Below are 18,417 nucleotides of genomic sequence, written 5' to 3' on the forward strand. Positions count from 1 at the left end.
AGAAACGCGACCATGCGTATTTGTAAACATAACTTAAAAACTATAACTGTAGATATACGGATGACTAGAAAGATAGATGTGGTTATTCCCGATATAAATAGAGAATATCCTAAAAATGCTAAATTAAAATAGTGATGTCAGATTGATGATGCGACACGACATCTTATCAACCGCAGCGGCCGGAAGAAAAATGTTTACGTTACACAAATGATTCAGGCCTAAAATTACACGCTATATCCTGCACTAAAATAACTATTTACTTTTACTAACTTTTTCTTGTAATATTTTCTTCGTAATTCTTAATTTTCCCGTGGCCATGATCTTGGGAAATCGTCTTTCTATGCTTTACTTAGTACTCACTTGAAAGAATTTAGATTTTCAAATTTCTGAGAGCCGATTAGTTGTTTAATTGTCTGTTTTCTGTGAATGACAAAGTAACTGAAGAGTTCTATATGTTATATTGATAATAATTTGTCACTTACGTATGGTTCCCGTATTTTATAAATGAATGATTGTAACCAATTTAATTCACTACATCTTTTTCCGAAGATATCGTTGATATAACTAAAGTAATAAAGATATTCCTGTAGTTCAATATTCACGATCCGAGCTGACTAAGGTCCCTTTGTGAAATAGGTTAGAAGTTTGTACGAGAAGACTCCGACTTAGCCATCTCCTAAAAAGGTTGTTACTCCAACAAACGGCATGGAAGAGCAGTGACGTAAACAGCTCAAATTGGGAACATTTTTATTTTTTTATTTTCACTGTTTTTGTATGCTTTGAATTCAAACGCCGTATGAATTCCTAGATTTTTATTTCACAGATTTGCAAATCTGCATGACTTACTTCAGATAAAATATTGTAGTTACGAGAGTTAGATCTGTATCAAGAAAATTAATCCGTATTATAATTTCAATTCTTTTAATTACGTTGAGAAATGTCTATTATAAAGAAGAGTGATTCGTAAAAATATTACGCTTATTTAACTTAGTTTTTATTCAATTTCAATTATTTTCATTAAATTTCTGAGGGTAAGTAGGGTTCTAAACAAACCCGATGAAATGTAAACCACAGTTGGTGGTGGTTGTTTAAACATAAATTTGGAATTTTATCGGCATGGGTGGTACCTGGTTAAAGCTATCAATTACGGCACACGTCCACATCTATCCAATAAGGAAATGGGGTCAGTGTAATTGGTACTTTTGCGCCGAGTGTGACCCGTTTTTATTGACACATAGATATATATTAATAGTGAGATAATTATTTAAATTTCTGTTAACAACATAATTCAATTCAATGTACCTTGCAGGTTTTATATTATTTTCTTTTAATTTTATTTAAAACTTTTGACGACTGTCGTTCAATGGGCCAATAACTTAAGATGGCAAATATACCACCCTCAACGTTTTCTTAGGTTTAGAGATTCGACGAAAATGTACTCTGACAAATAGGCAGCCAAACACTAAAGTAATTCTATAAGGGTTCTGTTTGACGTGTGAAAGTTAGAAGTCTGAGAATATTAGCATACAATAAGGTCTTATTACGTTTCTATCAATGTTTAAGGGACAAAAAATATTGAGAATACGTCCCTGTCGAAGTGATATGAAATGCTTACGGTCCTCGTTCCCGGACACAACCTTTGTTAACTAAATGTCAAGTTTCGAAAAATCAAGCGTGGGTAGTAGCGGCTTTGTCGTTGTCCTTTGTTTGATACATGGGACCAATATTAACTGACAGGACCTTTTACAATTTCGCGTCAGCGTCATCTCCTATGCCATGCGTCAAAGCAAAAAAAATGCAATATACTTTTCTTATCAGGCCCTAATGGTATCAAGAAGTTTTTTTGACACTACATTATACATGTATTATACCATGATGCTTTTATGCTTAAAGCCGTAGGGTATGAGATTCGGTCGGCTAGCGGCGCCGTCGTCGGCGGAGGCAGCGGAGCGGACCGCGAGCGAGCGGATCGCACGCACTCGCCTCACAGTCCTCTGCCAACCGCGAGCGAGTGCGCTGCCTACCGCGGCGCACCCTCCGCACGCTACCGGCACATGCCTACGAAATGTCAACTACCTATATGCATTACTCGATAACTGATTAGCAATTAATACCGCCAAATTGCGCTGTCAGTTCACGGTGACGCTCCGAACCAAATAGAAAAAGTTATTCGAGTAAGCATCCGTGTTTTTGTTGTTACATAAATGGAATGTGTTGTTAAAATTCATAACCTTGACAGTATAGTCTTATCGAGTTCTGTGCTAGTGTTATTAACCGGTAATTAAGTATTGGCGTATTGATGTTGCGTCTATAATGACGTTTTTCCACTGTTAGTCACTTTAGCAACTAAAACAGGAAATGGCAGTGAAACGCAACCTGTAAATGCATCGCTGCGTCTGTATTCATGTGTTAACAAAATATTCATAAATCAATTAGACTGTGTGAACTCCAAGCCGGTTTATGTTTACGGATATGAAGTGATAATGACCTTGACGGTAAGATTCGTTTCGTTTCGTTTTGTGTACAAACCTATGTAAACCCATACGAAAAATACTAAAGAAATTTCGAAATATACAAAATAAATTTTCATTGATTGTAAAACTAGTTATTGCCGATCCATAATAACTAATATAATAACTAGATGGTTGTGTAAAAATAAAATAAAAAAATTTATATAAAATGTTTTATGTTCGATTAAGAGACTTCAGCGTCTTAGTGTTCAATGGTTGATGATTATTTTTACTTCAAAGTTTTTGTAGGACAATAACCATTTTACGAAAAATGCATGCAACACATACTTTTATTAAAATACATAAAAAGTTTGACATTGAAAATAATATACGAGAGAAAAACACATAAAAAATGCGGCGTAGAATATTTTTGTTACATACCTACCTTTTAGCAACGTTCGATTCCATTTTTATAATCTATGTTATAGTTGTCAACCATAAGTTTATGAAGAAAAGATTTTCATAATTACTATGTGTCAAAATAAATTCGTTTTTTTCTAAAAGTTAAGTAAAATTAACTTTTATTCACGCAAAAACCGCAAAACAAAAACTATAATTTTACTCTTTACAAACATTAACCACTTTTTTAAGTTAAAATTGGTTGGCATATTTTCCTAAATACAAGTGTTGATCTTCCAGGAAATGTAGGCTTAGGTTCTTAGTTTGTTGGCACATTTGGTACCTATTAACATTAAGATATGAACAATTTGATTTAAAGCAAAGATGGACTTGCTTTAGTAAGAAAAAAAACGTGAAGAAAATGTTTAATTAGAATGTTAGGTTTTCTTCCGTAGTTGTTAGAGTCCAACAGATCAGAGGCTGTTTACCATAGGATTATTCTATTTAGGAATTCCAAATGAGAATTAGAATCTTGATTTCATCATTAAACCTCTAACTAAACGTGGGTACTCCGTACTGAAAAAAGACGTGATACTAACATAAAACTACACCTATTTCCCGGAGGAGTAAGCAAAGACTGCATCTTTAAACTTGCCATTTGCAACTTCTTCAAGACGAGATAGGAATTACATATTTTAAAATATTTGTGATGGCCAAACCTATCTAATCAAAAATGTTTGTAAACCTATTCCATAATCATTAAAAACAAAAACAAATTAATAACTACGAACCTACGTGTATCTATTTCATACATAAGTAATGTAATAATTAAACGTAGGTACGCAGTTTTTAAAAAAAATATACACTGTTATTCTCAATCATCACTTTTTGCGTTACGCTCACCTACTTACCTGGTTTATTATGCGTGTTAGTTTTGAAACATAGGTATAACTCATCGTATTCATAGTAAGGTAAATATTCAATTTTACAAGCATCGGTGTTTAAATTCTAAGATTTCCATCTAAAATGTCGGTAGGGGCACAAGTTTCAATCCAACTGCATGATATTTATGATTCTTTGCTGAGTTGAGTACTTTAGTTTAATTGCTAACTGTAGTCACAGGCCCCCAAGCGAGAGAATAGCGAATTCCTGAGAATCAAGAACGCAACCTGGACTAGATGATGGATGCAAGAAGGATGATGAGATTAGAAGAAAAAAAGAATATTAAACATTTCATGACATTGAAAGGATCGAGAAGGGATTAGTTGTTTAAACGTTTGTTAGATAAACTCTGCCTTTAAGAGTAAAATAGGCTTTTACTTTCTATTGTAACGGAAGTTAGTTGTTGTTCTACGAAAGTAAGATAATTCTCCTCAGAAAGTTTATTTGACAGATAAACCTTACTTTTATTCCCAAAAGCTAAAAAGTTTAACCAATTTTATTTTACAAATCTTTTATAATGATTCGCATATATTCTTTTAAATACTACTCATAATCTTTTCCTTATGAAGTAGAAAAATCCAATTGAAAATAAGTATTTTTCTTAGTTTCTGTTTTATCGAAGGACTTCCTTTGCACTAAAATATTTACTCGAAATTCCCTGTTAAAAGGCATCTATCAAATCTGTGTGTCTTGTGCGATACCGTCATATATAAAAACTTGTTGTCACCTACATGATTTTATCCTTGAGCATAAAATAAAAACACCATTGAATTGCGTTATGAAAAATGTATAAGGTCTAGTTCTGTATGTTTACATAAATTACACAAAATTACATACAACAGTAAGGAATGCTATAGAAAAACAGCGAGCATGATTGAAAACATTTCTCTGTTTTCCAGTGAATGTGATTAAAGGCAGCAAAGGCGAGAAACACTTTTTCTAACGTTCATTAGTACGTTCTCTAAAAAATAACGCTTATTTACACTTTTTAAGGCCGTCATCCATTCATTCATATAATCACGTCTACATCCCTCGCGGGGTGGACAGAGACAGCAGTCTTAAGCTGATAGGCCACGTTCAGCTGTATGGTCTAATGATAGAATTGAGATTCAAAGACAGGTTGTCAGCCCATCGCCTAAAAGAAGAATCCCAAGTTTATAAGCCTATATTTTAGTCGCCTTTTGCGACATCCGTTGGAAAGAGATGAAGTATTTGTTATTATTTTGTTAGTTTCTTTAGTTTTAGTAACTTTGTGTAAATAAATAAATTTTACTTAATAAAACCATACTCACCTTATTTTAACTTAAATGTCATCAGACGAAACAGACGCTTTATCAATAAGTATACGTAGAATAATATACCTTATGATTATATATATAGAATTCAATAAATAAATAAGTACTTAAAAACTATAGAAAAATACGGGGCGTCATCAAATAGTGTTTATAGTCGAGCATTGGCAAAAGATTTTCCGAAACTCAGATGGGAACGGGACAAATAAAAATAGTGTTGTGACAATTTCCAATACTTAAAAAATAAGACGAAAGTAATTGTCTATAACATTTTGTACAAACATTGCTTCGGAGCCAAGAGGTACATTACTTCTACGAACAATGCACACTCGTATCAAATGTACCTACAATTCAAAAGGAGCGTTGCAAGTTCTCAACCCAGAAACGATTTCAAAACTTTATCAAACTTTTACACTTACAAAGAGATTGTCTTGTGCTTTTACGACGCCACCTGCAGCCCTAAATATTATCTACATAGAACGTTGAACTGAGGGCTGTGTGGAAGAAACATGATGGCAAGAAAGACGTAAATCACTTCATCTTTATTACGGTAGTTTGCATACATCAAAATAGCTTTGTATAGAAGTAGAAACTAGGGATATTTTCTGGTTCATGGAAAACAAAATCAATATTATTTGTACTGGAACTATCATTTACAAAAAGACGATACGTTGGAATTCTTTTTCTTCCTCCTGACGTTAGTACCGGTTATATTCCAACCTTTCTGCAGAGGAGCGCCTTTGAACATTTTTCTGGATTGGAGAAATCAGATTTTTATACGACTCCCGTCTGATCTCCTCAATCTTTACACGGGAACCTTATCCATTGTGGATCATTGTTTTTTTTATTCAGGCATCTTAACATTTCGATCGATCTCTCTTAAACAAAGACAACTCTTAAACAAAGATTCGTACTATATCTAATATTTCCATATGATTCAATACGTCAGAATGATCAGGACTTAATTAATAATGCATTAACTCAATGTATGGTAATTTGATTACTGCAGCTGGTAATCCTAATAATTGATGTTACCTTGTGCAAATGCTACATATATGAGATGGCACATGTACCATGATTTAAGCAATCAAATTGAAATCTATATTTGAAGCGCGTATTATATATTATAAGCCATTTCGTGTCAAAAAGTACAATCACTTTTAGAAGTTGAACACAGAAGACTCTGGAGTATGTTACTTGTATTAAGTAGTTTTTAAAGTCGATCTATAATTTCTGACATTCAGTTAAACAAACATAATAAAAAAAAAGTTACAAAGTCTTCAAAATAAGAACTAGCTGTCCTAATGAAAAACGGTAAGAAAACAAGCCGCCTGCGTATTGGGTTACGGGTCGTAATGTTTCTGGAAATACCACGGAAATACGCAGAGTTACGAGTGCGTCCGCGCGCGTGTAAATTATGAGCGCGTTTAGTCCGAGAGGCCGCGCTAGTCTTTTGATGGTCTCTAATCGCATTCCACTAACTGATCCAGTTTTATCTGAAGACATCAATGTGTCAGCAATTACAATAGCGCTTCGTTAACACTGTCCATGTGCCGCTTGAAACCGACTATATTCTTTTACAATCACAAATCCGCTTCTTCACAATTCGCATTTCTAGCGTAATATAACACGACGTGCGTTGAAGTTTTACTAAGATGTTGCTTTTTTCCGATTTATTGAGCGTGTCTACTTTATTTATGGGACACATTAAGTTGGATTTATTTGCTCGGATTAGTACTGCCGAGGATGCAGGTCGTCCCGGAATTTTGCGGAGCGTAAGGGATTCGTTGCCCATAAATCTGAATCAAGCATTTGTATTTTGTATTTGAAGGGATACGTCCATTCCAAGTGACCCTTTTCAAATGCCGAACATGTTCATATTAATATAGTACTATTATCTTATCAATGACATGACCTTTCTGGACCATAAGGAATGTTACAATTATGGACCACAAAGGTTCAGTATTTTTCTTTTCTCGTTTGTTTTAGGACGTCGTTAATGTTCGTCCGCACATTGGCTTTTATTACAGCTAATAAGTAACATTCGAGTTGAGGAAAATGTTTCTTTTGCTACCGTGACATAAAAAGCTAAATTTCTCCCGTATGTGCTAAGGCGGTCAGTTTTCTGATGATAATGACTTGTCTTTAAGATCCAATGGTTCTAACGACTCAATAATGCTTTCCAATCGGCAGAAACGTGAACGAATTTCACGTTTTCACTCCTTGTTCACTTTTTGAGATAAGTAGGTACGTAAAGGATTTATAGAGGTTGAATAAAATCATTAAGAAAGTTATTCGTATAAGTGGAAAAAATACTAAATTAATATTTCCCGGTTACCATACTAATCGATGAGAATTCATACGAATATTAATTAGATCTTTGTTAAAAAAAACCTCTTCCGTCTAAAGTTATTATTGATTATATAATTCGCTTTACCCGCAGCTTCACCCGCGCGAATTTAGGCCCATCTACAAACAAACGCCTTCAGGTCCAAAATCCCACGGGAACTGTAGTTTTACCAGGTTGAAAAGTCCCCAATATCCTGCTCTATACTCTTAATTACATTATAATTACAAAAAAATCAAGAAGATTGGTCCAAAAGATAACGCGTGAAGAGGAAACAAACAAATAAACTTTTCGCATGAATATTAGTTGGGATTGTCAGCGAAGTAAATATTTCTTCGTTATTCTCTTTACACATTTTTCTTTCCTTTTTTATACGTAACAATTATTTTTATATATTATTACGGAACCCTATTTTTTTCCAAAATAAAATATAGTCTATGTTACTCGTGGATAATGAAGCTTTCGAATGGTGAAATAATTTTTAAAATCGGTCCAGTAGTTTTTGAGCCTATTCATTACAACCAAACAAACAAAGTTTTCCTCTTTATAATATTAGTGTAGATATAATGTGATGTGTGATTTTTAACACCAATTACTGAAGTAAGCCAAAAAGTCGCTCGCTTACCAACCACATTTCAAGGAAAAAAAGCAAAATTTCCCGTAATCTCATCGCTTTGGCTGAATCGTCAGCTTGATTGACACTCGTTCGATAACTACTGGAACGATCAGGAACAAGGATGAGTAATACCATTATGTAAGATATAGCCTTGATAATCTTCTATCTCTCTTCTTCGACATAATATATGAACACAAAGTTTAGGCCTAGTTAGTAACTTTTAGGTCATGTATGCAAAACAATTGACTGATTAAACTATTTATCATTCAGTAATTTCCTGACTGAGGCGTTTTAATTTTTAGAGATGTTGGCTCTGTCTACCCCGTTATGGTCAGACACGTGATATACGCATGTGTTAGTATGGAAACAATTAAAATTATTAAAGAATAAATTATAAACTGGGCCTATGTCCAACACTACACTTAATTACTTCGTGAGAATGAGATGATAATGAGATAATACAGGCTAAGAAATGTAAAGAACGTTATATTAGTTAGCTTCATAATGTAAGGTAATAGAAATGCTTTGTTGTGCTTGAAACTATAGGAACGGTCGTCGTGTTTTGCATCGCACGCAATTTTCTGCGCAGATGTAAAGCTGTTAAATCTCAGAATTGTGATGCAAAATAAAGACCAAACGTGCTACTAATGCCACAGTCATTACAACGACGTTTGATTTTACTAAAACTTATAAAATTTAAAATTCTATATTATTCCAGATTTGATACTTGAAACAAAGAGTTCATAATTTAACTGTATGTATTTATATTTACAAAACCACTTTGGTCATCGAATAAAAAATTAATTCGCCCCACTTTCTCTGCTTCATATACGACCCAAATCCACATCAAGTCTAAATTTGGTTCTCAATTTGTGGTATTGCAGTTTTTATTACGCTATTAGAATTTCATTTTAGCTTGAAATATCGTTTTGACGGGTTTTTCCCGAACTTAATTTTCTATAGAGAACTTATCCGAACCGAAGCATTTCATACAATATGGATAGGATAGATTTATAAGTTACTTCTATACTTTCCAATAACAACGTTTTAGTAATCTAAGTAATTGAAATGTATCTATCATTAGAGACAAAGTTTACGAGCCCATTTCATTGCAAGCAATCATTTTTGTCATCATGACTAGTAATGATAAAAAAGGATTGGAACACTAGATTTTATAAATTATTATCTACATGCGTACAGACAAAATCACGCCTCATTTCCGAAAGGTTAGGCATAGACTCCATCGTTCCACATGCCACGATCTCTGCATACTTCTTTCGCTTCATCTTTATCCAAAACTCTCTTCATGCAAGCTCATCGGTTTCGTTTTTTAATAATAACATATACGCTTAAAATTAAAAAAAGAAATAAGTTATCATAATCAAGTGCCATATTTCTATTCTCCATACTTTATTCTATAGTAAAACCGACGCGTTTGCAATAAAAGAGCGAGTCACGTAGCGTGCGGCTATAATCTGAAGCGCCCCTTCGCGCTCAAGGATTTCAGTAATCTGCCGTCTGGCAGCCACCGAGACAGACCTCGGATCGTTAGTGTTTTTACCTTGTGTTAAACCCCGATTTTACATATAGGCTGGTACAGTACCGCCCATTAAATTCTATGTTTCAACTGTATAAAAAATATAGACGGGCCTTTTTGTGTCTTAATTGTATTATTTTACATTTAAAAATATTATTATATTTTCTTATTTCATCAACGACAAATTAGTATTTTAACTTCAGTCAACTATTTGTAAAATCAATTAATTATCTGACTTTCAAATGTGCACCTTATGGCCTTCGATGGACAGGAAACAAAGAAAATAATTACTTAATTAATTTTCATCCATTGTTGTACATTTCCATTCTAATTTCAAAACATATGAAGGTCCACAATTTATCGCAGCCTATGCGAACAAAGGCTTTCATTAAGTTCTGCTATATGGGACAATTAAGCAGAGGCCCATGTTTCTGATTTAAGGAAATTGCTCGTAGGAATTGTCTTCTCCGCAAGTGAATATCCATCCAACGTTACCCTGAAATGCAACGTAGCATTGTAGTTTATGTAGCGTAAATGTAGACAAGTTACATAACAATATTATTTGATTATACTGTATACAAAATAATAGAATGACGCAGCTAAGTTCGTAATCTAAATCTTTTTCTTCATAGGGTTTAGATTTGATTCTAAGCTGTTGACTTCATGGATTAATAACTTATTATTTACAAAAAAAAAAATAAAAATAAAATATAGTTTGAGGAGATTGTCAATGAATTCTATTACACCCTGTATAAACCGGTATCCGTCTCTGGACTCTTTGAAAACTTTATCGATTTTCTAATGTCCGAATATATTAATATTTACATATGAAGGCGACGCTATGAATGGTATATCAATCTGGGTCTATGTTTAATTCAACACTCGATATTTTTAGTGTGACACCTTATTTCCTGAATTTCTTTGTTCATTTTTTCACACAAGCCGTGATACATACATTTCGTTGTGTTTATGCAATAAATCAACTCGGCGTCTCATATTTCTTAGTGGACAAAGAGCAAAGTTTCCTTATAAGAAGTATACTCAACTCACTCTTTTAACATTTTTTCTGTGTAGTACCTAACACGATTCGGAATAGAACTAAAATCTTGCATAAAATATGAATCAAAACATCAACTTTCAAGTACATACAAACATTACGCCTCTTTTCCGTATTTAAGAAAATATTAGTGATTTATGTTAGTAATTCTTTTTGTGTCATTGAGTTACCTTCATGTCTTGAAGAAATTATGTTAAAATTTCACTGTTTGCAAATTCCATGTTTTACCAAATTAAAAATTAATATCAGCTATATTTATAAGCTAAATTACCATCGACAAAGTAATAATAAATATAAACAAACGATTCAAGTTTGTTTATATTTCTTATCATAAGCACGCCTTTGCGTTTATCAACATTGTTAACTTATACGTGTGTTTATATTGCCATTCGATACCTGCCTTCATATGCGAGGATAAGAACGTAATAAGATATCGTGCGAATGTTTACAGTACGTTAACGCTGTGAAGAATTTTTATTTTTAATTTAATTACCTATTTATAAATTACAACATACAATAATTACAGGTAGAAAACATAAACAAAGTAACAGTTGTTTATAAAAATGTGTTCTTTACACGTCGGCTACTATAATGATTATGCCGACCAATCATTGATCCATAGTCACGAAAATAGGTGATTAGTTGAATTATTAAATCTTCATCATCTGAGTGTATTTCAAATTGCATCTTAGTAATATTGTTTGAGTCTAAAGTCTTGAAGAAGAAAAAAATTGGTGTTTACAAAAAGCGACAATGTTTTATGAACTGAATTGGTTTATAAACTTATTTTAGGCGATGGACTAGCAACCTGTCACTATTTGAATCTAAATTCTATCAAAAAGCCAAACAGCTGAACGTGGCCTTTCAGTCTTTTCAAGACTGTTAGCTTTGTCTACCCCGTAAGGAATATAGACGTGATGATCTGTATGTATGTATGTATGATAATATTTTATGTAATGAAAATTAAATATATTTTTGTCGCCTCATACGATTTTCCCTGCTTTTTTTCGACGCGGCTGGCTTGTCTTTGGTATATAAGTACATTAAACAGTTTTAAACTATATGATAAAAGCACAATATTATTAATAGTACTTGATAAAGGTTCTAGAAACCTTATGTCTGGTCTACTTATTACTTGTTCTCTGGACAATGTACAATGGAACATTCGTCTACGGTTTTTGTAAAGGTAAAAATTTTGCAGTGTAGCTTGTTTCTCCACTTCTTCATCTTGCGTATTTAAAGTTGTAGATATAATAATAAATTGTGTTGTAATCGTTAAGTGAAAATTTAAATATATTTTTAAATATAAATAAATAAATAATATCTTAGTTTAATTAACGTCTAAGTCTCCAACATACACGAGTCTTCGAGGGTAACTCAATCTGTGTAATCTGTCCCGTATAGATTTTTTTATATATTTTAATATCGGTTATAAAAAAAAAGTTTCCAGTAACTTTCCAAATTCTAGGTTAACATTAACAATTTGAGTCCTACTCAACAAAATTCTGATACTCAAGAAAAAGATGTTTTGTTATTCATAGGAGCACCGTTTCAATATTGAATTGTGAAAGACGTGGATGGTGTCTCGTTGCGAGCATATGATCTAAATGTAATGTATACTAATAACTATAGCGGTAGCAGAATACATTTTTGCACAATTGTTATTTAAGTAAAAATAAATGAAAATGTAAGAATGCCCCTTATTGAGAAACATCTACCTTATACAACCTTTAATTTTCAGTGAAGTAGGTATCTTACTTTGTACAACTAAAAAGGAACTTCTAATTATCACTTAACATATAAAAGTTAACTGGAAGAAATCTTTATATGGTATAAATCCGCCGTTGAAACATTTCCTTCCAAACGTTTTCTTCTTAATTCTCTATACAAAATACAGGGGGCAGAGAAGCGTGACCCCCCTAAATGGTGTTGATTTATATGTTCATTTTTATCGTTGTCCGATTGTACAATATATCTATTTATGCACTAGAAGTAAAGAAATGGATGTTAATAAATTAAAATTTAAGATATTACAGCAACAAGTCAAATAATGTTTGTATTTTCACAATATTTAAGTATAATTTTAAACTTGCCCGAACCAGCCGAACTGTATGCGGGTTCACCTAAAACCCAGTGACCATAACGGAACCCGTGAACCGAGAATATAATGCAGTAATTAACTCTTATCTAGATTAATGGCGGCTATATGAACAAGTGTGAACTTTGAAATTGGTAGATGCTTAACATTTAAACTTAATTTTAGATTAATAGATGATTGTCATGATTATGAAATTAATTAAAAAAATAAACCTTCGCCGTCCCAGTCTTAGCTCTTGTCACGAACTCTTTACATTAACCAATGTGTTTCAAAAGGAGAGTGCAATCGGGATAAAGAACATAGATACATAAAATTCCAGAGAAATAGGCAGAGACTTCAACCTTCTGCATACCAGGATTGACAGACTGATTGGCCAGACTATCAGATCAGAAAAAAGAACGCTTTGATAGATGGAAGTTGTTTTATTAAATTCCAAGACTAGAGAAAATAGGCAAATTTCTTTTTCTGAACGGAAGATAAAATTAATTTGTATTTCGTATTTAATGAACTGATCTTAGGTTTCGTAATAAAAATCAATTTAGCATCTCACGTCTTCGCTTTTGTTCGAAATTAGGATCGATGATGCCTCCCGTTTCTTCGCAAACCCAATTTATAAGCAAATTTACGGACCTGTAATAAAACAGGAGACATATTCTATTCAGAATGTATGGGATTCAATTCGAGTCATGGTTATATTTTATTTATTACGGTACTAGCTATTGGCCGCGGCTATATCTGCGTGAGTCTAGTTTCCCGGCAAAAATTTTGCTTTCTATGATTTAGTATCGTGTTACTTGGCATCTTAGATTAGAACCACTTAATATGTAACCACTAAGAGAACAAGCTCACCTAGTGGGCAACAACAATAATCCGACCAGTAAGGTAAGGGTAAGGTTGTCTGGTTAGGTACAATAGGTACAAGATAGACCGAAGTTATTTTCAGTAATATTTGACTGTAATCGCACGTCTTTTGATATAAAATTCATTTTCAAATTAAAATGTATTTGTAATCATTTTAGATTTTTTTTTGTAAAATATCAATAATAATAAATATCATATAATCTTTTAGAGATAAAATGCAAAATAATGTAAAATAAATAAAACAGAAAACAAACCGCAGAATATTTTTAATGAGTGTGTAAAGCGCATCCATGCATTTATGCAATAAATTAATTTATCCCGTCGATAGTAGGCGAAGCGCGTCCGTGCAAACTATGGATCCATTTTAATTAAAAGTAGGTTTACCTTTATTTCTTTAGGAATAATTAGTTTATTTTTTCAAAAAAACTTTTAAACTTTTTGCAATGCTTTTTACGAAGTTGAAAAATATGATGCCAACGAACGTAATGTTTTTTGTCAGGTCAAAAAGTATTAGGTACTTTTCTAATATCGGAAATTTTTCTAAACTGAAAACTATGCAGAATATAAAGGAACACATTTTGTGGTAGTTTACCATGACAAATATCCCGACGGAAGATTTAGATCAATTCAATTTAAATCAGGCGCAATAAAATTACGGACTAACGCAAACTGTCTTACTTTATATGGCATAAATTATCATTACAACTGGGCATAGCATCTCAATTGGCAACGTCCTTGCTAGCGACGGACGTGCAACGTGTTTGTTTGTCTATATGTTTGTAAATACATCGAAAACGGTATTCTGTCATTCCGTCGGTTGAATGACGATGACCACAGAGTACTGAAGCGCGGACAGTGTGAAGTTCTGTGCTCCATGGCGGTGACGATGACATGTTTGTTCAAATCGATATCGCTAAGCAAATATGTCTGGAATGGACAATCTACAGTCCGATGCACACATATCTATGTACTTGTATACAGTTTAGACAATATCGAATAATATGGCTTTGTATAATTTTTATTCCCTCATATAGAACGTATTAACAAATTAAAGAAAAAAAAAACAATTATATAATTTTAATTTTCATTAAACATTTTTTTAATTTTTTTTTAAATGTCTTAACGATAAATATAACAATATTTTAAAAAGAAGAAGAGACACCGTCGTAAAATTTTTAAACAATAGAAAACATAATGTACTAAGACGCTAATATTGTATAGGTATCTTTTTCTTCCTCCTGGCTTTAGTCCCCGTTGCATCCTCACCTCTTTGGAGAGGATCGGCTCGGAGTATTCCTTTGACTATGGATCCTAGATTGGATGAGTCAGGTTTTTACACGAAGCGACTCTCATCTGGCTTCCGCTATCTTTACAAATATACCTCACCCGAATTGGTTCCGTGGTTACCGATTGCCTGAATGTGCAAGTTTCCTAGCGATGTTTTCCCTCACTGTAAGAAAATCGGCTAGTATTCAAACTAATGTACATGACTTTGAAAATAATCATTGATACATGGCCGAGGTGGGATTTGAACATGTGCCTTTCTGCGCATCACGCATTTTATCTAGGCACACCTTACTAATTCGACTACCTACGCTCTTAAACTAATATTGTATACCATACGGGAATTATTTATCCGAAAAATCCTGGTTTAAAAATGTTCAATGCGCAATAAATTAACACGTTCATTTGCTGAAATCGCGCTCAGCATGTTTTCGTTAAACAAAGTTTTAGGAAAATACGATTTCAGAGAATTTGTTATGCTGTCTTTTACTTCATCAAAAAAGTATTTAATGTAAAATTTATCGCATTGCTTAGCATTATCTTAAGTGACACAAACTCGGTATAAACAAACAAGTTTTTACGTTAATATGTGTTTTAAGCCCCCTTTTTAACTGCGACAATTGGGGTTCACAAAAGGTGTTATTTACCCGTTTAAATAGGATCCCTTACCCCAAGCACGTTCAGGTTTACTCCCGTTAATGTTCTTTTTGTATCCGTTAGGGGTATGGCAGACGTGCTAATTTTACAATAACTAAAAATACAACATAATTTTTATGACAAAACCCATTAAAAAATTGTCACTGAGACAAAATCCCTTATTTCTTTAAAAAGGGTTTCACAAAACTCGTCAATTGATTATCTTTCTTCTACTGAATATAACAAATGTGACAGTATGTTTATGATTTGTGGATGTGTGCTTATAGCTGTTTGACGCAAAAACTACATATCGTATTTTCATATAACTATATTAAATAAAAAAAATATTCCAATAAAATTTATAGAGGTTTTAAGCGGACATTGTCGCGGGCAACAGTTATCACGAAATAATCCCTGATTATAATTTAATAACGGTTCCTGAATTCAAAATCCTATTCAGGAAAGTTGCAAGAGGGCGAACCGAAACAAGCTTATCTCCAAATAACTTACAGTTTATGTATTTTATCTATGATTTTTTTGAAATTTACCTAAGTCTATTTGCCATAATTTCCTTTTATTAATTTGATCAAATATATAAATCCTACAGAAATATTCTTTTTAAATACAGAAATCGCTAAAGTATCAGGTGTGCTTAGGACCTTAGCCGTTGGCTTTAGAGCTTAGCTTACCTTCGGGCAAGAAGATTACTTTACACGCTGACTGGCCATTCAAAGCAATTATACAGGTTGTTGACTATCTCAGCTACAACCGAATAAATTCACTAATTAATGTAATAAGATTAATGACGTAATCTGGTGATTATAGGATTAAGCTTATTTTACTATCCTATCCTATCCTAATTTCTATGCTATGCTTTTGTATTTTTTTTTACCTACTTATAAAGTGCGTATGTAAATTCTACTTAATGCGTGTATATTATTCTATTTTTATGTTTTCTTACTGCGCCTATGATATCTTCTCTTTGTTTTTTTTTCACCCAAAAGATAACTAAAAAGTTTTATCTCAGAATTGAGTTGCAATTTCAATTCTGAAAAAGGTATTCCCACAAATACTGATATTTTTATCCTTTAAGCTACATTAATTAAGAATTATAATATAGTAATCATTACTATATTATAATTCTTATAGTATTCATTACTAAGTAATGAATACTCGTTGCTTAGTAACTCATTTCCTTTATCTAATTGTTTAATTCCCCTCGTATGTAGAAATATCTTTGTTAGATGAATCGTGATTGTGCATGAGAAGCACATTCTTATGCCGCATTGTGCATTTTCTATTGTTACGCTGACGCCACTTCCATTTATGCTCTGAATCGGATACGAGAATAAGCAAATAAAGGGAACGCGTAGCAGTTTTTTTTTACAAAACTTTTACCCGCAATTTTATCTACTAAAATGAAGTGTGAATAATTTTGTTTCGGTGCTTTAAGTACCTCTATTTTTTGCATGATAAGAATCGGTTTAGTAATGTAGTTTATTAAAGAAAAAGATGCGCAATTATAATATTAAGGGATAAGTTTATGTAGGCATGTATTTACATTCTTGAAAAAAGAGTGAAAAAAAATTTGATAGTTAATTTTGACCTGCAAACAAATACAACAAAATTTTATAAACTACACAAAACAATGATTCAGCTTCTGTTTTTTTTTGTGTGTTGTACTGTACATAGTAACACTACAGTGTACTGTGTAGTTTATGTTATGTTTGTGCTTTTGTCAGAATTAACATACGTAGGTATGTAGGAACGAGTTTATCAACGAGGCGCAGTACCAGTGTAACACTTTATTGCGGACATAAAAACTCATGCGAACGATCCTTTTTAAAATGTTACAAAATGTTTATTTGCCTTCAATTCCGAAATGCGTTTAATAATAAAAAATTGTCGGTAACAAACAATCTGTCCGGGGTCAATTGTTTGATTTTTTAAATACCATAAAGGTAACGTAACTGACGCCTTGAAAGCGGCAGTAAACTTAGTTTTAAGTAATTTATTTGACGTCAACCAATGTTGCGAAACCAAACGTTTTGACAATTTTTAAGCGATATGAAGTATCCTATAATAATGAATAAAAATTTTGAATTTTGAAATTAGAATTTTGAATTTGTAAAAATGGGACCCTACTACTTAGCCTCCGCTCTCGCTGTCCGTCCGTCCGTCTATCACCAGGCTGTATATCGTAAACCTTGATAGTTAAAAAGCTGAATTTTTTGCTATCAAATTTGTTTATAGTGAGATAATTCGGTTAATGATAAACCGCTTTTGAAATGATTACCTACTTTTTTATCTCAAAATCTATAGACGGTTCTACATCCAATTCTATATCTGTGCATATCCATCACTTCTTAAGCTCTCCTGGTAATTAAAAACAATCTTCTTGGGTTTATAAACTGCATGTAATAGTGCTTAATTAAATTTTGTGATTGTGCGTAGATTCATCGTCAGATTTTCGTCAGATTTCGAGGAACGTCCCACCAAAGAACATAACAAAAATCCAAACCTATATGTTTTTGATCACTTTTACGTTATTGATCAACATTCTTCATAAAGCATAAAAAAATGTTGTTATTAACTACAATATTAGATATTAAGCGTGCAATCCAAATTTTCCTCTATAAATGTAAAAAAAATCCCTTACAAAGTCACGGTAGTTATACTTAAAAGGTAATGATTGTGTGACGTATGTTGAGGCTAATGCCTTTGATTTTTTGTCTAGATTTTTTTGCTACACATCATTCTGACAATACATATGTATATGTGTACGTACACAATTTATATTTAGTTATTACCTCAGTAGTTTTAATGTTACCTCAGTTGGTTTTTACTGAAAAACAAAAATTAACATTAAGTTATTAAATAATTATAAATATAGATTAT

The 18,417-nt window shown here is 32.6% G+C and overlaps 1 protein-coding gene across 3 annotated transcripts in view; it reads left to right on the forward strand.

Annotated features, from left to right (window-relative positions):
- Positions 1-18,417, forward strand: part of LOC106137774 (cAMP-specific 3',5'-cyclic phosphodiesterase) — a 389,030-nt gene that overhangs the window by 152,826 nt on the left and 217,787 nt on the right. Inside the window, exon 1 of one of the 3 annotated variants that reach the window (XM_060945164.1) lies at positions 2,013-2,174. The exons of the other annotated variants lie outside the window; for them this stretch is intronic. The gene's annotated coding sequence lies outside the window, so the exon portion shown is untranslated. Of the gene's footprint in view, positions 1-2,012; positions 2,175-18,417 lie in introns of those variants that run through there. 3 annotated transcript variants of the gene reach the window in all.

Source organism: Amyelois transitella, chromosome 7 (assembly GCF_032362555.1).
Source record: "Amyelois transitella isolate CPQ chromosome 7, ilAmyTran1.1, whole genome shotgun sequence".
Taxonomy (NCBI): domain Eukaryota; kingdom Metazoa; phylum Arthropoda; class Insecta; order Lepidoptera; family Pyralidae; genus Amyelois; species Amyelois transitella.